Here is a 21401-nt window from a genome sequence, read left to right as displayed (position 1 = left end):
GCATTGGCAGGAGGACTCTCAACCACTGCGGCACCAGGGAAGCCCCTGTAGTTCTTTTTTGTTCCTCCCTTCTTTTACTACCTTCCTTTATGATTTGATGACTATCTTTAGTGTTATGTTTGGATTTCTTGCTCTTTTTTGTGTGTATATCTATTATAGATTTTGGTTTGTAATTACCAGGTTTATATATAGCAATCTATATATTTATGTGATTATTTTAAGTTGGTGATCTCTTAAGTCAAACTCATTTTAACAACCTTGTGTTTTTAACTCACCCTCCATGTTTACTGTTTTTGACATTATATTTTACATCTTTTTGTTTTGTGTTTCCCTTGTTACTGTGAAAATAGATGATTTTACTAATTTTGTCTTTTAACCTTCCTGCTTGCATTATAACTGGTTAGTCTACTACCATTGCTATATATTTACCTTTACCAGTGAGATTTTTTTCTCTCATAATTTTCATATTTCTAGTTGTGGCCTTTTCTTTTATGCTTAGAGAAGTCCCTTTAACATTTCTTGTAAAGCTGGTTTTGTCATGCTGAACTCTTTTAGCTTTGCCTGTCTGTAAACTATTTTATCTCTCCTTCAAATCTGACTGATAGACATTAGATAGAGTATTCTTGAGTGTAGTTTTTTCTCTTTTATCACTTTAAATATATCATGCCATTCCCTCTGCCCTGCAGAGTTTCTGCTGAAAAATTAGCTAATAGCCTTATGGGAGTTCCCTTTTACATAACTTGTTACTCTTCCTTGCTGCTTTTAATATCGTCTTTGCCTTTACTTTTTGCCATTTTTATTACAATGTGCTTTGGTGTGGTCCCTTTTGGGTTGATCCTGTTTGGGACTCTCTTTGATTCCTGGACCTCGATGTCTATTTTCTTTCCCAGATTAGGGAAGTTTTCAGCTATTATATCTTCAAATATGTCCTCTTCTCCTTCTGGGACCCCTATAATGCAAATGTTAGTATACTTTATGTCACCCCAGATGCCCTCATTTTTTAAAATTCTTTTTTCTGTTCAGCTTCAGTAATTTCCACTACTCTGTCTTCCAGTTTGCTGATCCATTCCTCTGTATCACCTAATATACTGTTGATTCCTTCTATTGGGACCCCAGGGGTCCTAGGGCTAGTGCAGGCCCACTGGTATGCAGGGTCGGGTCCTGGGACAGCTGGGGGCTCAGGGGATTCTAAGGCAGCTGGCCTGCTGGTGAGTGGGGCTGTGTCCCCATCCAGTTAGCTGCTTGACCTGGGGTGTCCCTGGAATGGAGCCCACTGGCTGGTGGGTGGGATCAGATCTTGTCACTAATAAGCCAGAGGAAGGATTCCAAAATGGAGCTCACCAGCACCAGAGTACTCATGGTAGGATGAGCTCCCCTAATGGATTCTTCCAGCATCTGTGTCCCCATGGTGAGTCCCAATTGCCTCCTGGCTCTCCAAAATCAGCAGGTGTGTCTGACACAGGCTCCTTTTAAATTACTGCTTCTGCCCTGAGTCCCAGAGCATGTGAGATTTTTTGTGCCCTTTAGTGGAGTCTCTATTTACCTCAGACCTCTGGGTCTTCCAAAATTAAGCTTGCCTTTAAAGCTAAATGTTCTGGGAGCTCATCTTGGTGCATGACCCCTAGGTTGGAGAGCCCAGTGTAGGGCTCAGATGCCTCACTCCTTGGGGAGAACCTCTGCAACTGTAATTATCCTCCCATTTGTGGGTCACCCACCCATGGTATGGGTCTTGACTATACCCCTCCTACCTATCTCATTGTGGTTCCTTCTTTATATCTTTAGTTGTACAAGATCTTTTCTTTTTCTTTTTTTACATCTTTATTGGAGTATAATTGCTTTACAATGGTGTGTTACTTTCTGCTTTATAACAAAGTGAATCAGTTATACATATATATATATGTTCCCATATCTCTTCACTCTTGAATCTCCCTCCCTCCCACCCTCCCTATCCCACTCCAGCAGGAGGTCACAAAGCACTGAGCTGATCTCCCCGCGCTGTGCGGCTGCTTCCAACTAGCTATCTACCTTACGTTTGTTAGTGTATATATGTCCATGCCTCTCTCTCACTTTGTCAGAACTTACACTTCCCCCTCCCCATATCCACAAGTCCATTCACTAGTAGGTCTGTGTCTTTAATTCTGTCTTATCCCTAGGTTCTTCATGAAATTTTTTTTCTTAAATTCCATATATATGTGTTAGCATACAGTATTGGTCTTTCTCTTTCTGACTTACTTCACCCTGTATGACAGACTCTAGGTCTATCCACCTCATTACAAATAGCTCAATTTCATTTCTTTTTATGGCTGAGTAATATTCCATTGTATATATGTGCCACATCTTCTTTATCCATTCATCCGATGATGGACACTGAGGTTGTTTCCATCTCTGGGCTATTGTAAACAGAGCTGCAATGAACATTTTGGTACACGACTCTTTTTGAATTATGGTTTTCTCAGGGTATATGCCCAGTAGTGGGATTGCTGGGTCCTATGGTAGTTCTATTTGTAGTTTTTTAAGGAACCTCCATACTGTTCTCCATAGTGGCTGTACCAATTCATATTCCCACCAGCAGTACAAGAGTGTTCCTTTTCTCCACACCCTCTCCAGCATTTATTGTTTCTACATTTTTTGATGATGGCCATTCTTACCGGTGTGAGATGGTATCTCACTGTAGTTTTGATTTGCATTTCTCTAATGATTAATGATGTTGAGCATTCTTTCATGTGTTTGTTGGCAATCTGTATATCTTCTTTGGAGAAATGTCTATTTAGGTCTTCTGCCCATTTTTGGATTGGGTTGTTTGTTTTTTGTTATTGAGCTGCATGAGCTGCTTATAAAATTTGGAGATTAATCCTTTGTCAGTTGCTTCACTTGCAAATATTTTCTCACATTCTGAGGGTTGTCTTTTGGTCTTCTTTATGGTTTCCTTTGCTGTACAAAAGCTTTGAAGTTTCATTAGGTCCCATTTGTTTATTTTTATTTCCATTTCTCTAGGAGCTGGGTGAAAAAGGATCTTGCTGTGATTTATGTCATAGAGTGTTCTGCCTATGTTGTCCTCTAAGAGTTTGATAGTTTCTGGCCTTACATTTAGGTCTTTAATCCATTTTGAGCTTATTTTGTGCATGGTGTTAGGGAGTGATCTAATCTCATACTTTCACATGTACCTGTCCAGTTCTCCCAGCACCACTTATTGAAGAGGCTGTCCTTTCTCCACTGTACATTCCTGCCCCCCTTATCAAAGATAAGGTGACCATATGTGCGTGGGTTTATCTCTGGGTTTTCTATCCTGTTCCATTGATCTATCTTTCTGTTTTTGTGCCACTACCATACTGTCTTGATTACTGAAGCTTTGTAGTATAGTCTGAAGTCAGGGAGCCTGATTCGTCCAGCTCCGTTTTTCATTCTCAATATTGCTTCGGCTATTTGATGTCTTTTGTATTTCCATACAAATTGTGAAAGTTTCTGTTCTAGTTCTGTGAAAAATGCCAGTGGTAGTTTGATAGGGATTGCATTGAATCTGTAGATTGCTTTGGGTAGTAGAGTCGTTTTCACAATGTTGATTCTTCCAATCCAAGAACATGGTATATCTCTCCATCTATTTGTATCATCTTTAATTTCTTTCATCAGTGTCTTCTAATTTTCTGCATACAGGTCTTTTGTCTCCTTAGGTAGGTTTATTCCTAGATATTTCATTCTTTTTGTTGCAGTGGTAAATGGGAGTGTTTCCTTGATTTCACTTTCAGATTTTCCATCGTAAGTGTGTAGGAATGCCAGAGATTTCTGTGCATTAATTTTGTATCCTGCTACTTTACCAAATTCATTGATTAGCTCTAGTAGTTTTCTGGTAGCATCTTTAGGATTCTCTGTGTATAGTATCATGTCATCTGCAAACAGTGACAACTTTACTTCTTTTCCGATTTGGATTCCTTTTATTTCCTTTTCTTCTCTGATTGCTGTGGCTAAAACTTCCAAAACTATGTTGAATAAGAGTGGTGAGAGTGGGCAACCTTGTCTTGTTCCTGATCTTAGTGGAAATGCTTTCAGTTTTTCACCATTGAGGATGATGTTGGCTGTGGGTTTGTCATATATGGCCTTTATTATGTTGAGGAAAGTTCCCTCTATGGCTACTTTCTGCAGGGTTATTATCAAAAATGGGTGTTGAATTTTGTCGAAAGTGTTCTCTGCATCTATTGAGATGATCATATGGTTTTTCTCCTTCAATTTGTTAATATGGTGTATCACATTGACTGCTTTGCGTATATTGAAGAATCCTTGCATCCCTGGAATAAACCCCACTTGATCATGGTGTATGATCCTTTTAATGTGCTGTTGGATTCTGTTTGCTAGTATTTTGTTGAGGATTTTTGCATCTATGTTCATCAGTGATATTGGCCTGTACTTTTCTTTCTTTGTGACATCCTTGTCTGGTTTTGGTATCAAGGTGATGATGGCCTCGTAGAATGAGTTTGGGAGTGTTCCTCCCTCTGCTTTATTTTGGAAGAGTTTGAGAAAGATAGGTGTTAGTTCTTCTCTAAATGTTTGATAGAATTCGCCTGGGTAGTCATTTGGTCCTGGGCTTTTGTTTGTTGGAAGATTTTTAATCACAGTTTCAATTTCAGTGCTTGTGATTGGTCTGTTCATATTTTCTATTTCTTCCTGATTCAGTCTTGGCAGTTTGTGCATTTCTAAGAATTTGTCCATTTCTTCCAGGCAGTCCACTTTATTGGCATAGAGTTGCTTGTAGTAATCTCTCATGATCTCTTTTATTTCTGCAGTGTCAGTTGTTACCTCTCCTTTTTCATTTCTAATTCTATTGATTTGAGTCTTCTCCCTTTTTTTCTTGATGAGTCTGGCTAGTGGTTTATCTATTTTGTTTATCTTCTCAAAGAACCAGCTTTTAGTTTTATTGATCTTTGCTATTGTTTCCTTCATTTCTTTTTCATTTATTTCTGATCTGATTTTTATGATTTCTTTCCTTCTGCTAGCTTTGGTGTTTTTTTGTTCTTCTTTCTCTAATTGCTTGAGGTGCAAGGTTAGGTTGTTTATTCGAGATGTTTCCTGCTTCTTAAGGTGGGCTTGTATTGCTATAAACTTCCCCCTTAGAACTGCTTTTGCTGCATCCCACAGATTTTGGGTCGCTGTGTCTCCATTGTCATTTGTTTCTAGGTATTTTGTTATTTCCTCTTTGATTTTTTCAATGATCACTTCGTTATTAAGCAGTGTATTGTTTAGCCTCCATGTGATTGCATTTTTTACATATCTTTTCCTGTAATTGATATCTAGTATCATAGCGTTGTGGTCGGAAAAGATATTTGATACAATTTCAATTTCCTTAAATTTACCAAGGCTTGATTTGTGACCCAAGATATGATCCATCCTGGAGAATATTCCATGAGCACTTGAGAAAAATGTGTATTCTGTTGTTTTTGGATGGAATTTCCTATAAATATCAATTATGTCCATCTTGTTTAATTTATTATTTAAAGCTTGTGTTTCCTTATTTATTTTCATTTTGGATGATCTGTCCATTGGTGAAAGGTGGGTGTTAAAGTCCTCTACTATGAATGTCTTACTGTCGATTTCTCCTTTTATGGCTGTTAGTATTTGCCTTATATATTGAGGTGCTTTGTTGGGTGCATAAATATTTACAATTGTTATATCTTCTTCTTGGATAGATCCCTTGATCATTATGTCATGTCCTTCTTTGTCTCTTCTAATAGTCTTTATTTTAAAGTCTATTTTGTCTGATATGAGAATTCCTACTGCAGCTTTCTTTTTGTTTCCATTTGCATGGAATATCTTTTTCCATCCCCTTACTTTCAGTCTGTATGTGTCTCTAGGTCTGAAGTGGGTCTCTTGTATACAGCATATATATGGGTCTTGTTTTTGTATCCATTCAGCCAATCTGTGTCTTTTGGTGGGAGCATTTATTCCATTTACATTTAAGGTAATTATAGATATGTATGTTTCTATTCCCATTTTCTTAAATGTTTTGGGTTTGTTATTGTAGATCTTTTCCTTCTCCCGTGTTTGTAGCCTAGAGAAGTTCCTTTAGCATTTGTTGTAAAGTTGGTTTGGTGGTGCTGAACTCTCTCAGCTTTTGCTTGTCTGTAAAGGTTTTAATTTCTCCATCAAATCTGAATGAGATTCTTGCTGGATAGAGTAATCTTGGTTGCAGGTTTTTCTCCTTCATCACTTTAAATATGTCCTGCCAGTCCCTTCTGGGTTGCAGAGTTTCTGCTGAGAGGTCAGCTGTTAACCTTATGGGGATTCCCTTGTGTGTTATTTGTTTTTTTTCCTTTGCTGCTTTTAATATGTTTTCTTTGTATTTAATTTTTGACAGTTTGATTAATATGTGTCTTGGCATGTTTCTCCTTGGATTTACCCTGTATTGGACTCTCTGTGCTGCCTGGACTTGATTAACTATTTTTTTCCCATATTAGGGAAGTTTACAACTATAATCTCTTCAAATATTTTCTCAGTCCCTTTCTTTTGCTCTTCTTCTTCTGGAACCCCTATAATTCGAATGTTGGTGCATTTAATGTTATCCCAGAGGTCTCTGAGACTCTCCTCAGTTCTTTTCATTCTTTTTTCTTTATTCTGCTCTGCAGTAGTTATTTCCACTATTTTATCTTCCAGGTCACTTATCCGTTCTTCTGCCTCAGTTATTCTGCTATTGATCCCATCTAGCGTTTTGTTTGTTTGTTTTTTTGTTTTTTTGCGGTACACGGGCCTCTCACTTCTGTGGCCTCTCCCATTGTGGAGCACAGGTTCCGGATACACAGGCTCAGTGGCCATGACTCATGGGCCCAGCCACTCCGCAGCATGTGGGGTCTTCCCAGACCGGGGCATGAACCTGTGTCCCCTGCATCGGCAGGCGGCCTCTCAACCACTGCGCCACCAGGGAAGCCCTAGAGTATTTTTAATTTCTTTATTGTGTTCTTCATCATCGTTTGTTTCATCTTTATTTCTTCTAGGTCCTTGTTAAATGTTTCTTGCATTTTGTCTATTCTATTTCCAAGATTTTGGATCATCTTTACTATCAATATTCTGAATTCTTTTTCAAGTAGACTGCCTATTTCCTCTTCATTTGTTAGGTATGGTGGGTTTTTATCTTACTCCTTTATCTGCTCTGTGTTTTTGTCTTCTCATTTTGCTTATCTTACTGTGTTTGGGGTCTCCTTTTTGCAGGCTTCAGGTTCGTAGTTCCCGTTGTTTTTGGTGTCTGTCCCCAGTGGCTAAGGTTGGTTCAGTGGGTTGTGTAGGCTTCCTGGTGGAGGGGATTAGTGCCTGTGTTCTGGTGGATGAGGCTGGTTCTTGTCTTTCTGGTGGGCAGGTCCACGTCTGGTGGTGTGTTTTGGGGTGTCTGTGGACTTATTATGATTTTAGGCAGCCTCTCTGCTAATGGGTTGTGTTGTATTCCTGTCTTGCTCGTTGTTTGGCATAGAGTGCCCAGCACTGTAGCTTGCTGGTCGTTGATTGAAGCTGCGTGCTGGTGTTGAGATGGAGATCTCTGGGAGATTTTCGCTGTTTGATATTATGTGGAGCTGGGAGGTCTCTTGTTGACCAGTGTCCTGAAGTTGGCTCTCCCACCTTAGAGGCACAACACTGACTCCTGGCTGCAGCACCAAGAGCCTTTCATCCACATGGTCCCATGGCTGTAGTTAAGAGGCCTCAGTTCCTTGCCAAATGGATCTCTCCTTAGGGCTGCTTGAGTGTCCTCATGACATGGCAGCTGGCTTATCCCAGGATGAGTGATCCGGCCTGCTGTCCCCATGACTGTTGCGGCTTCAGCCGCCAGGGCCCCTCCAGAGCCGGCAGCCTCAGTGAGGCCGCCCTCCCCTTGGGCTCTGGGGCAGTTCCTTGACGACGGAGGGAAGAGGCCCCGAGCTGGGCGTTCCAGCTCTGCAGAACAAGATCTTTTCTGCTAGTCTTCAGGCCATCTTATGAATAGTTGCTCTATAAATAGTTGTAATTCTGGTGTTCCCATGGGAGAACATAAACTGTGGGTCTTTCTATTCTGCCATCTTGGCCATTCCACAAATTTTAAATTTTACATCAAATTTTAATATACACTTTATCAAATTTTAAATGTGTCACTTATTGTATGTCAATTATTCTTCAATAAAACTATTTTTAAAAAACTGGAACAGAGCTCAGAAGTATGTGAGACAATATCAAACAGTCTAACTTATGTGTTATTGGAGTATAAGAAGGAATAATTAGATGATATATTTGAAGATACGATGGCCATGATTTTTCAAAATTAGTGAAATATATCTACCCACAATTCCAAGATGCTCTGTGTACCCGAAGCAGGATAAATTCAAAGAAATCCACATATAGTCATATTCTGGTCAAAATTCTGAAAACCAAGATAATAACAAAATCCTGAAAGCAGAACAAAAGACAATCCATGTAGGAAACAGTGAAAAGAAAAAATGGCTGACATGTAATCAGAAGAAATGACATCCACAAGACAATGGAACTACATCTGTAAAGTGATGAAAGACAAAAATTAATAGGTTACAATTCTGTATCTAGGGAAAATAGTCTTCAAAAATGAAGGCAAGGGCTTCCCTGGTGGCGCAGTGGTTGAGAGTCCACCTGCCGACACAGGGGACACGGGTTCGTGCCCCGGTCCGGGAAGATCCCACATGCCACGGAGCGGCTGGGCCCGTGAGCCATGGCCACTGAGCCTGCGCGTCCGGAGCCTGTGCTCCGCAATTGGAGAGGCCACAACAGTGAGAGGCCCGTGTACCTCAAAAAACAAAATAAAACAAAACAAGAAACTATTTTTCAAAACAACAGAAATGGGGAAAAGAGTGGCATTGTTTTACATTTTTTGCAAATCTCTTTAATGTCTGACTTATTAGAAGACAAGTAGATTTTCCTATGTGCATCCTCATTCAGTCCGTGGTGATGCACTTTTTTGGTTGAGGTGTATGAAGAAAATCCAGGCTCATGTCAACACATCATTGGAATAGGGGTGCTGCGTTTTAATAGTTCTTTTAGATAATTATGGATATGCTGCTTTGATACTGCACCAAAATTCAACAACTGGTCTTCTTAAAGGTTAGTTGCAATGTGGAATCTAAATACCTATCAATAAATTCTCATACCATTACATTAAAATCCCTTAGCCTATTTTCTGCATAATGAATAAATCTTTTACTCATAGATTATGCATGTTACACTATGCATTGGTCACTTGGAAAATACTGGTTCACTGAGATATGCAGGTCTTTCAAATGTTAATACATTCTATTACATAATATCAAAAATATTATTAATATCACCAATGATCTCATCAGAAACATTTTTAAATATTGAGAAGCTGACAAACTCTCACTGGCATTTACAATTATAAATTACAAATTCACTTGAAAGCTTAAATTTTATCATTGGTAACAAATACTGTCATAAGTGGTTGGCTCATTTTATTTGTTTTTGAGAAAATGTCTATTGATACCCAGGTCTGAATATTTATATTTTATCTGTCAGTAGCTCTTTCAAGGAAAAGTGGTTTCCCATGAAAAAAAGCATCAACTTCAGGTCACAAATTCAAACAATTGCTCAAATGCTTTTGTATATTCCTATTTTGTCACACAGAATATTAAAGTCATTACTAAAGGGTGAAGATTTCCATAAAATTAATAAATTTTACTTCAAGAAAGAGAATCTTAAGTGAAACTGACTTTAAAAAAAAACTTTGAGTGTGTCAGTAAAGAAAAGAATGACTACTAGTACACTGGTACCACTGCCCTGATTCATGCTAAATGGGCCAATAGTTTTACTCATTGCTTTTGCACCATCTTTTGCAAAGATTAACACATTTAAAAAGGCAAATAGCATCTGAAATATTATAAAAATAATTTTGATATTTTGGACCCCTTGAAAGGATCCTAGGGCCCTCCTAGGGCCCCCAAGAAGTTCACGAACCACAGTTTGAGAACTGCTACTTGTCAAGTGATCAGGCAATGAGCCACTTTTTTAGTTGTGGTTCTCCCAAGTGTCAGTATTTGAAGATCTTTTCTCTGAGATAGTTGTTTCTACAATCTTCTGCCTTTAGGGGATAGGAAGGAGATGAAAACTAGCCCAGCAACAGAAGTTCTGTGAAAATGAAGAGGCTAATGGTTTCACATTCAATATTTAGACTTTACCTAAGTTGACTGTTTTCTTTCCAGCATATCATTCCCAGCTGGTGCCTGTAAGTCACATCCCCTCTTCTTCAACTTCTCCAGAGAATTTCACCTGTCTGCATGGGTGGAATAAAGGAAATCTGGGTTGGGCCATGCTGTGTTCATATTTAAACAATCTGTCCTCATTTCTCCCTCATATTTCATGGTGCCTGGTACTCCAGTTTGTCAACTTTTCTAGCCAAAGAACATTAAACAACTCATATAATGAAATGTCAGGGTACACATGAATTTTCTGGGGTCAAGATCAGAGCTGATACTCTACTCCATTTCTGACACCCTGTTAGCCACCTTTCGAGCCACTGGATGGCCATTATGTATATGTGGCCTGTATCTACACATAATCTCCCTCTGCTTTTCATGACTTCAGGTCTGAGGTGGATGCTGTGACACATCACCTAGATCCCTCTTCAGGAATGAAGAATCATTATCCCAGCTACTGGGAGTGTTGCTGGTAGGGAGCACCCAGCTGTCAGACTCATTTGGGGATTGCCTCAGCTGTAGATCGCCAGTTCACACAAGGTACATTGCTTTCACAGAGTGATTGCAACCAAGCAAATGCTCAATCAAGAAAAATAAAAAATAAAAAATAAAAAAAACCCACTTTCAAATGGTAGGAAATTTTATGGCCTTTTTACCCACCCTCACTCCACTTTCTCCCAGGTGTGGCATGGTTGAGATGAAGTAACCCAATTCCCAGTTCCCTTCCTCAGGTCAGAAGGACTAGTCTGTGGGATACCCGAGGAACTGATTTCTGTTGCACTTGACTCCAGAGTTCTGACAGGGAACAACAGCATAGCTCAGATCTCAGATTGGCAGAAGTCACTGAAGGAAGTGGAAAGCACAACAGCACATGAAAACTGCAAGGGGATCACTGACCCATGGATGCCTGGGTCATGCAAGGCCCTGAGAAGCAGTCGTAAGATTCTCTGAGAAGATAACACACTTAACAGCAGCCATGTATTCCAGGGAAATTGGAGGGAGGGGAATGCACACATGTGGCGCAAGCAAGAGTCATGCCCAGGAAAAAAAACTGAGAAGATGTTAGCTTCATCCCAAGTGGATCCCAAGGCTGAGGATATACCCTGCCAATTACTGAAGGTATTGCTTGGTAATCTGCAAAGACAAGGGGAGGTGGCTGTTTTCTCACATGCCAAATTTTCAACAAAAGATCATAAGGCATACACAGAAACAAGAAAAAGGGCCTATTCAAAGGAACAAAATAAATCTCCAAAAACTATCCCTGAATAAACACAGGCAACAGACTCACTAGACAACATCTTTAAAACAACTTACTTAAACATGCAAAAAAGCTAAAGGAAAACCTGGACAAACAACTAAAGGAAATCAGGCAAATAATATATGAACAAAATAAGAATATCAACAAAGAGAGATAGTGTTGAAAGGAGCCAAAAAAAAAAATTCTGGAGGTGACAATACAATAACTGAATTGAAAAATTCACTGGAGATGGAGGGGTTCAACAGCAAACTCAAATAGACAGAAGGAAGAATCAGTAAACTTGAAGACAGGTCATTTGAAATTGTTGAGTCTGAGGATCAAGAAGAAAAAAAGAATGACAAAAAGTGAATAGAACCTGAGGGATTTACAGGACACCATCAAAAGGACCAATATATACAATTATAGGAGTCCCAGAAGATGAGAGAGATTATTTGAAGAAATGATGGCTGAATACTTACGAAATTTGAGGAAAGACAAAGCTCTACAAATTCCAGAAGCTCATCGGTGCTTTGTGACCACCTAGAGGGGTGGGATACGGAGGGTGGGAGGGAGATGCAAAAGGGAGGGGATATGGAGATATATGTATACATATAGCTGATTCACTTTGTTATACAGCAGCAATGTTAACACAACATTGTCAAGCAATTATATGCCAATAAAGATGTTAAAAAAATTTAAAGCAAAAAACACAAACAACAACAAAAAAATTCCAGAAGCAGCAAATTCCACGTAGGATAAATCTAAAGAGACCCATGCCAAGACATATAATGAAAAAACCAAATGCAAAAAGAGAATCTTGAAAGCAGCAAGAGAAAAGCTACTCATCATGTGTAAGGGATCCCAGGAGGCAATGGAATGACACATTTAAAGTGCTGAAGAAAAGAAACTTGTCAACTTAGAACTTTATATCTGGCAAAACTGTCCTTCAAAAATAAGGGAGAAATTAAGGAATTCCCAGACAAAAAGCTGAGGGAGTTCACTACTACTAGATCTGCCCTGCAAATAATGTTCAAATAAGTCCTTCAAGTTGAAATGGAAGCACAGTAGACTTGAAACTGTAAAATTCCTAGAATTAAACACAGAGGAAAAGATCTTTGACATCGATCTTGGCCACTTTTTTCTTTTTTCTTTGGATATGACACCAAACTCACAAGCAGCTAAAGCAAAAATCAATAAGTGGGACTACATACATCAAACTTAAAATCTTCTGCAAAAGAAACAGTCAACAAAATGAAAAGGCAAGCTACAGGATGGGAGAAAATGTCTGCAAACCATCTATCTCATAAGGGATTAATATTCATAAGGGGTACATACATACAGAACTCAATAGCAGAAAGCAAATAATTTGATTATAAAATGGACAGAGGACTTCAATAAACTTTCTTCCAAAGAAGACATACAAATGGCCAACAAGTACACAAAAAGGTGCTCAACATCACTAATCATCAGGAAAAGGCAAATTAAAACCACAATGAGATACCACCTCACATCTGTTAGAATGGCTATCAAAAAAAAAGAGAGAGATAACAAATGCTGATGAGAATGTGGAGAAAAGGGAACCCTTGTGCACTGCTGGTGGAAATGTAAATTGGTGCAGCCACTGTGGAAACAGTATAAATATTCCTCAAAATTTTTTAAAAAAGAACTACCATGTAATTCAAAACTCTCATTTCTGGGTATATATCCAAAAGAGATGAAATCAGTATCTCAAAGAGATATCTGCACTCATGTTCATTGCAGCATTATTCACAATAGCCAAGACATGGAAAAAATCTAAGTGTCTATCAACAGATGAACAAATAAAGAAAATAAAGAGACACACACACAGAGGAATATTATTCAGTCATTGAAAAGAAGGAAACCCTGCCATTTGCCACAACATGGATGGACCTTGAGGGCATTATGCTGAGTGAGATAAGCCAAAGGCACATACTGTATGACCTCACTTATATGTAGAATCTAAACACCTGAACTCACAGAAGCAGAATGGTAGTTACCAGGGGTTGCAGGGGTGAGAGAAATGAGGACATGTCAGTCAAAGGTGCAAATTTTCAGTGATAAGAGGCATAAGTTCTGGGTATCTAATGTACAGCATGGTGACTATAGTTAGTAATACTGTATTGTATGCTTTAAAGTTGCATAGATTTTAAATATTCTCACAATAACAACAACAAAATGGTAATTATGTGAGGTGAAGGATGTGTTAACTAACTTTACTGTGGTAAACATTTTTAAATATACACATGTATCAAATGGTACACTTTAAACATAAACAATGTTGCATGTCAATTATATCTCAATAAAGCTGGGGATGGGGGAACTACAATGAGATATCACCTCACTCCTATTAGGATACTGATTATCAAAAAGCCAAGAGACAACAAGTGTTTGAGAGGATGTGGAGAAAAGGAAACCCTTGTATACTCTTGGTGGGAATGTAAATTTGTGCAGCCACTACGGAAAACAGTATGGACATTCCTCAAAAAATTAAAAATAAAATTATGATGTGATACAGCAATCCCACTTCTAAGTATATACCCAAAGGAAATGAAACCAGGACTTGAAGAGATACCTGCACTCTCATTTTCACTGTAGCCTTATTCACAATATCCAAGATACAGAAATAATCTATGTCCATTGACAGAAAGGTGGATTAAAAAGAATGTGATATATACATGCAATGAACTATTATTCAGCTGTGAGAGGAAAGAAAACACTGCCATTTGCAATAACATGGATGAATTTGGAGGACATTAAGTGAAATAAGCTAGATACAGGAAGACAAGCTGGAAAAATAAAGGAATAGAAAGAAGTAAAGCCTCATATGTATGATGAATTGATTTTCAATTAATGTGCCAGGCCAATTCAACTGGAAAAGGATAGTCTTTTCAACAAAGGGTGCTGAAACAATTGGATAACCAAAAAGATAAATTTACACTTTTACCTCATACCATTCACAAAATTAAACTTAAAATGGATCACAAACATGAATGTTACAGTGACAATAAAACTTCTAGAAGCAAGCTCAGGAGAAAATCTTCATGACCTTGGGTTAAGGCAAAGACATGATCCATCAAAAAAAAAAAAGGATTAATGAGACGATCAAAATTTAAAACTTTTGCACTTCAAAAGACACCATTAGGGGACTTCCCTGGTGGCCTAGCGGTTAAGACTCCACACTTAATAAAAAGGAATAAACTATTCGTATATGTTACACGATGAATGAACTTTAAAAATAGGCTAAGTGAAAATAAAACCTTAAATTCCACTCCTACTCCATGCTCTCCCTCTTCTGTAAATAAGCAGTAGGCCTTATGTAATACATTGTTCTCTGTTGCCCTTATTTTATATTCACTTTCTTTTTCTTATGGCATTGAGAAGTCTTTAATTCTTTATGATCTCTCACAACAGATTCAAATTTCTCCTCTTAAATTTGGAGATCAGGTTTTACAACTTTTAATATGTGTTAGGTTGAAAATTTAGCTACTACTTATTGTGTTTTGTGTACCCATGATATTTTAGAAAGTATGCTCTGTAATTATTTTGTTCATTTATCAAATGATCTCTATGAGGTAGATATTATGATTCCTCTTTATCAAAGAAACAGGATAGAGAGATTACATGGCATGCCAAGGATTGGCTTCAGTGACTAAGCTTTTGAAGCCAGAATTTTTTATGGAAGATCATGTTGACTCTACTTGATGTGCCCTAAAGGTATATATGCATTTAATTTAGGTGTGAGTTTGTGTCCTTTTATTGGAGCTATGGACAACTTATTCAGGATAGCTTGGGATGTTATATACATATAATTCTGGTTTGTTGAGTCCATCATATACTATAGATGAAATTTAATAGCACTCCTTCATCCTACCTTGGGAGACTAAAAACATCAAGGGGTTTATCCAGGAATTTTTAAGATCATAGCTTTGAAATGATAACTATGGTAAAGGCTATATTCTAGATGCATGCCTATATTTTAGTTCTTAGGTCTTTATTCATTGTCTTTTGGATTCTTATTGTTTAATTCAAGTAAATTCATGTTTTATAGCAACTTTGGTTGTCTGGTAACAAAGCTCTGTACATACTGAAGGCCAAAAACTTGCACGGAGGCCCAAGTTGGGAGTTTGCTAGAAAACGGAACATCTCTGTAGGAAGCAGAAGGACAGTAAAAGAAATGTTATTTGGGAATAGAGTGAGGAGGCTGAAAACCTGAGACAGACACACATTTGTACACAATACAAAAATAGTTGTGTAGGATCATGATTCTGAATTTTCAAGAAAAGGTTTAATTATGGTTATTGCTCTCCATTCAAAAAAAATAAAGAAAATTTAAAATCTGTAAAAAAAATATGCTAAGTGAAAGAAACCATAATCAAAGGACTACATATTGCATGATTCTCTTGGGGACTAGGTCACCATCCTCTCAATCACAACTATATATAAATCAGATACTATTTTTTTAATGGAGTTCTCCAGTAACTGGAATATATTTTCTCACTATTCAGACATCCTCTGCTTTGCCATTCACCATACCCTGTTTCCCTAGTCTCTATATTGGGGTATCCAAGATATTAAAATAACCATTATAAGATTACTTAGGGAGCCTTATTTACAACCTTAAAAGTTATTAGACCAATATATTTGAACCTCCTTGTGCATCTCTTCAGATTTTCTCAGCCACCTCCTTTCTCATTTTGGCCAGTGCCCCACTTCTGCTGGGTCACTTCTCCATTTTCAGACTTGGTTGAAACATCACACCTCAGGATTTAGTGTTTAGCTTCCTAACCAGCTGCCAATGGGCTGGATGATGCAACCTGGAAGTTTAGAGGAGTTAGCTTTTATGAGAATCTATGACTAATTGGTCCTAGACTAATGGGATAGGAAGCATGACATGGAAGGGAGCTGGGCATATTTTAAGAAGAAAAGGGTACAAATATATTCAGGCAGTTCTCACTTTGCACGGTACCACGTTAATGCAAACATGTTCATACTGGAGCCTTGTTCATTCTCACTTTTCGTGGTTCTCTATCAAGCAAAGCAAAAGAAGAACACAATTCTTATGTGCATGAATTTCTGTTAACAAGGTACCTTGCAAAGCAAGGACTACACACACACATACTGCATTTACTGAGAACCTGTCATATGAAACATGCTCATATTAAGTACTCTGGCTAATATACCTAGGAATATAAAATGAGATATTAGAAACTTAGTCTACATTACCTGTGAGAAATAGATAAGCTATATAGTTCGCTTTTTTTAACTTTTTAAAAATAAATTTATTTTATTTATTTTTGGCTGCATTGGTTCTTCATTGCTGCGTGCGGGCTTCCTCTAGTTGCGACAAGCAGGGGCTACTCTTCATTGTGGTGCGCTTGCTTCTCACTGCGGTGGTTTCTCTTGTTGCAGAGCACAGGCTCTAGGCACGCGGGCTTCAGTAGTTGTGGCTTGCAGGCTCTAGAGCCCAGGCTCAGTAGTTGTGGCACACGGATTTAGTTGCTCCGCGGCATGTGCGATTCTACTGGACCAGGGATAGAACCCGTGTCCCCTGCATCAGGAGGCGGATTCACAACCACTGTGCCACTGGGGAAGTCCCTGTATAGTTTGCTTTTTAAATGTTTCTACATCACTATTTCATTGTAAATCCTCAAAGCAGCTCTCTACTTACAAACAGTGGGTTCTGCATTAGTATAACTGTAGAGGTTCAAAATTTGCAGTTACCATTCAAGAGCATAAAAATGTAACTTAATTTTTTTATTTTTTAATTTTTTTTAAATGTTGAGCCTTCTTTTAATTTATTTATTTTTATTTTTGGCTGTGTTGGGTCTTTGTGCAAGGGCTTTCTCTAGTTGTGGCAAGCGGGGGCCACTCTTCATCGCAGTGCGCAGGCCTCTCACTGTCGTGGCCTCTCTTGTTGCGGAGCACAGGCTCCAGACGCGCAGGCTCAGTAGTTGTGGCACACAGGCTTAGTTGCTCCATGGCATCTGGGATCTTCCCAGACCAGGGCTCGAACCCGTGTCCCCTGCATTAGCAGGCAGATTCTCAACCACTGCGCCACCAGGGAAGCCCTATTTTTTAATTTTTAATAATAGTTTGCATCTGCTAATCCCAAACTCCCAATCCTTCCCTCCCCTTCCTCTTCTCCCCCTTGGCAACTACAAGTCTGTTTTCTATATTTGTGAGTCTGTTTTTGTTTCATAGATATGTTCATTGGTGTCACATTTTAGATTCCACATATTAAGTGATATCATATGATATTTGTCTTTCTCTTTCTGACTTACTTCACTTAGTATGATAATATCTAGGTCCATCCACACTGCTGTAAATGGCATTATTTCATTCTTTTAAATGGATGAGCAATATTCAATTTTATATATATATATATATATATATATACACACACACACACACACACACACACACACACACACACACCACACCTTTATCCATTCATCTGTCAATGGACATTTCGATTGTTTCCATGTCTTGGCTATTGTAAATAGTGTTGCCATGAACATAGGGGTGTATGTACCTTTTCAAATTGTAGTTTTGTCTGGGTATATGCCCAATGTGTCCCCTGCATTGGCAGGCAAATTCTTTACCACTGAGCCACCAGGGAAGTCCCTGGAAACTTTTTAATGATGGCCATTCTAACCAGTGTGAGGTGGTACCTCATTGTAGTTTTGATTTGCATTTCTCTAATAATTAGCAATGGTGAGCATATTTTCATGTTTATTAGCCATCTGTATGTCTTCTTTGGTGAAATGTCTATTTAGGTCTTCTGCCCATTTTTTGATTGGGTTGTCTGATCTTTTGCTATTGAATTGTAGGAGCTATTTGTATATTTTGGAAATTAAGCCCTTGTCTGCTGCTGCATTTGCAAATATTTTCTCCCAGTCTATAGGTTGTCTATTCTTTCTGTTTGCTTGCTGTGCAAAAGGTTTTAAGTTCAATTAGGTCCCATTTGTTTATTTTTGCTTTTATTTCTATTGCCTTGGAAGACTGATCTAAGAAAACATTGTTATGACTTATGGTCACAGAATGTTTTGCCTATGTTCTAGGAGTTTCATGCTGTCTTGTTTTATATTTAAGGCTTTAAGCCATTCTGAGTTTCTGGTGTGTGTGTATGGTGCGAGGGTGTGTTCTAGCTTCATTGATTTACATGTGGCTGTCCAACTTTCCTAACACCACTTGCTGAAGAGACTGTTTTTCTCCATTGTATATTCTTGCCTTTCTCGAAAATTAATTGTCCATGGGTGTGTGGGTTTATTTCTGGGCTCTCTATTCTGTTCCATTGATCCATATGTCTGTTTTTGTGCCAATACCACACTGTTTTGATTACTGTAGCTTTGTAGTATTGTCTGAAGTTTGGAAATGTTATGCCTCCTGCTTTGTTCTTTTTCCTCAGGATTGCTTTGGCAGTTCTGGGTCTTTTATGGTTCCATATAAATTTTAGTATTATTTGTCCTGGCTCTGTGAAAAATGTCATGGGTATTTTGATAGGTATTGCATTAAATCTGTAGATTGCTTTGGGTAGTATGGCCATTTTAACAATATTAATTTTTTCAATCCAAGAGCATGGGATATCTCTCCATTTCTTTGAATCATCTTCAGTTTCCTTCATTAATGCCTTGTAGTTCTCAGCATATACGTCTTTCATCTCCTTGGTGAGACTTATTCCTAAGTATTTTTTTTTGATGCGATTTTAAAAGGCATTATTTTTTTACATTTCTTTTCATATTTCATTGTTACTGTAAAGAAATGCAACCAATTTCTGTAGGTCAATCTTGTATCCTGCTACCTTGCTGAATTCGTTTATCAGTTCTAGTAGTTTTTGTGTGGAGACTGTAGTGTTTTCTAGATATATCATGTCATCTGCGTATAATGACAATTTTACCTCTTCCCTACTAATTTGAATACATTTTCTTTCTTTTTCTTGTCTGACTGCTGTGGCTAAGACTTCCAATACATGTTGAAGAGAAGTAGTGTTACCATTCAAGAGCACAAAATGTAAGTTAAAATTTTATTTTTGAATGTCTTAAAATGCTCCCATTTCTGCTAATGACAGAAAACTGAAATTATTTTGATTTAAAGCAGTTTTAATAGTCTATCAAACTCAGGGTTCTTCCCTGACCCATTTTCCTCCTTGAAGGTGATTTGTTTCTCAGGGGCTGACATCTCAGCACCAGGAAGGAGTGTCTGGTCCACATGTTGTCTGAACTTGGTCCTTGCTGGCTGCCACTTCTAAGATCTAGGTTTCTGAAACATGGTCTTTGGCATTAGCCTCTCCTCATAGTATGTTCAGGACCCTGCTCCTGTTCAGGGTCCTACCATGGCCTCCAGATACCAGAGATCCAGTCTCTATCATCCTTATCCCACAACCCTCCTTCCTAGTTGATGGTCTTCACACCTTCACTCCTCTCTCATACTTAAACACACTTCGGGGCTTTCCTTAGACTGCCCTGAGATATCTGGGATCCTGTGAAGGGAGCTTTCTCCTGTAAGTAATAGCATACCCACTCACTGTGGGGTAGTTCAATTTTCTCACATAACTAGAAGTATGGAGGTGGGCAAGTGCTGACATTGGCTCAACAGCTCAATGATGTCAGAATTCCAGGTTGGCATTGACCTCCCTCCCTCTCTGTGGTCTCAAGGTGTCTGCAGTAACTCTGGTCATCACACAACCACATTCAAAGGTAAGGATGCAGCACAAGGCAGTTTCTCCTCCAGAAAATTCCTTATGAAACCCTCTCCCCTTCCACCACCACTCCTTACACCTCATTGGTCGGATCTGTTCACAGTCTACCTCTAGACCAAGAGCTAGGGCACATTTCCTGAGACAAGGATCCATACTTCAATAAAATTTGAGGTTCTCCTGGAAGGAAGTCATTTGGATAGGTCTTCCACAGCACTCTTCCAACCTTACTGCTGAGGTGCCATGCTGTAGTCTTCCCTACAGGTCTCCCAGGTTATGGTGTAGGAAAAGGCGGCAAGTTTGCCACCCCCTGCTCTTGGATTCCCCCCAATCCATTGATGGAATTCCACCATACCCATCCCAGAGCGCTAAGCTCAGGGACCTCTCCTCCAGCGCTCATTAAAGTCTAACTGCAGTCCCATTCTCTCCTTACTTGCTGGTAACTCTTCTGGGGTGGAAAGTTCATTACACATTTTCTTGTATTCTGTTGCCATAATGCAACTCATTGTCCTTGTTCTCTTGACAAGTTTATGAAATATTTCAAAGTCATTTTAAGTACCTGCTTCTGCCATTAATTTTCCAGAGACCATTTTGTCACTCAAAGCCAATAATTTGCCCCTTGGTCACTGCTGAGTTATATACTCTTACTTCCATGGGGCAATAAGCTAAGCCTTTTTTGGCCTAATTCTAATGGCGGAAGAACTTCAAAAGAAAGGGAAAGACAAAAAATACTTTATTAAAATAAAATGTACCACTGGGACTTCCCTGGTGGCGCAGTGGTTAAGAATCCACCTGCCAATGGAGCACACGGGTTCGAGCCCTGTTCCAGATAGATCCCACAAGCCACGGAGCAACTAATCCCGTGTGCCACAACTACTGAGCCTGCACTCTAGAGACCGCAAGCCACAACTACTGAAGCCCATGCGCCTAGAGCCCGTGCTCCACAACAAGGGAAGCCACCGCAATGAGAAGTCCGTGCACCGTAACAGAGTAGCCCCCTCTTGCTGCAACTAAAGAAAGCCCACGCGCAGCAGTGTAGATCCAACGCAGCCAAAACTAAAAATTTTTAAAAAGTACATTTAAAAATAAATAAAAATTTAAAAAAAGGCAGCACTGTGGTCAGGATGTCAATAGTGGGGAAGTTTTGGGCGGGGGCAGGGATGTAGGGCATATGTGAACTCTATTTCCTGCTCAATTTTGCTGTGAACCTAAAACTGCTCTAAATAATAGTTTATTAATTTAAGTAAAACAACAACAAAAAACGTAT

General features: G+C 38.8%; 1 long non-coding RNA gene across 1 annotated transcript in view; it reads left to right on the top strand.

The window, feature by feature from the left end:
* LOC141278952 (uncharacterized) overlaps positions 1–21115 on the top strand; it is an 80939-nt gene extending 59824 nt beyond the window's left edge. The window contains exons 3-4 of the long non-coding RNA XR_012332441.1: positions 19398–19449; positions 20964–21115. This is a non-coding gene — a long non-coding RNA (uncharacterized lncRNA). The remainder of the gene's footprint in view (positions 1–19397; positions 19450–20963) is intronic.
* The last annotated feature ends 286 nt before the right edge of the window (positions 21116–21401 follow it).

The sequence above is a fragment of the Tursiops truncatus genome, chromosome 6 (genome assembly GCF_011762595.2).
Source record: "Tursiops truncatus isolate mTurTru1 chromosome 6, mTurTru1.mat.Y, whole genome shotgun sequence".
NCBI classification, from domain to species: Eukaryota; Metazoa; Chordata; class Mammalia; order Artiodactyla; family Delphinidae; genus Tursiops; species Tursiops truncatus.
This window is presented reverse-complemented; position numbering and strand designations above follow the sequence as displayed.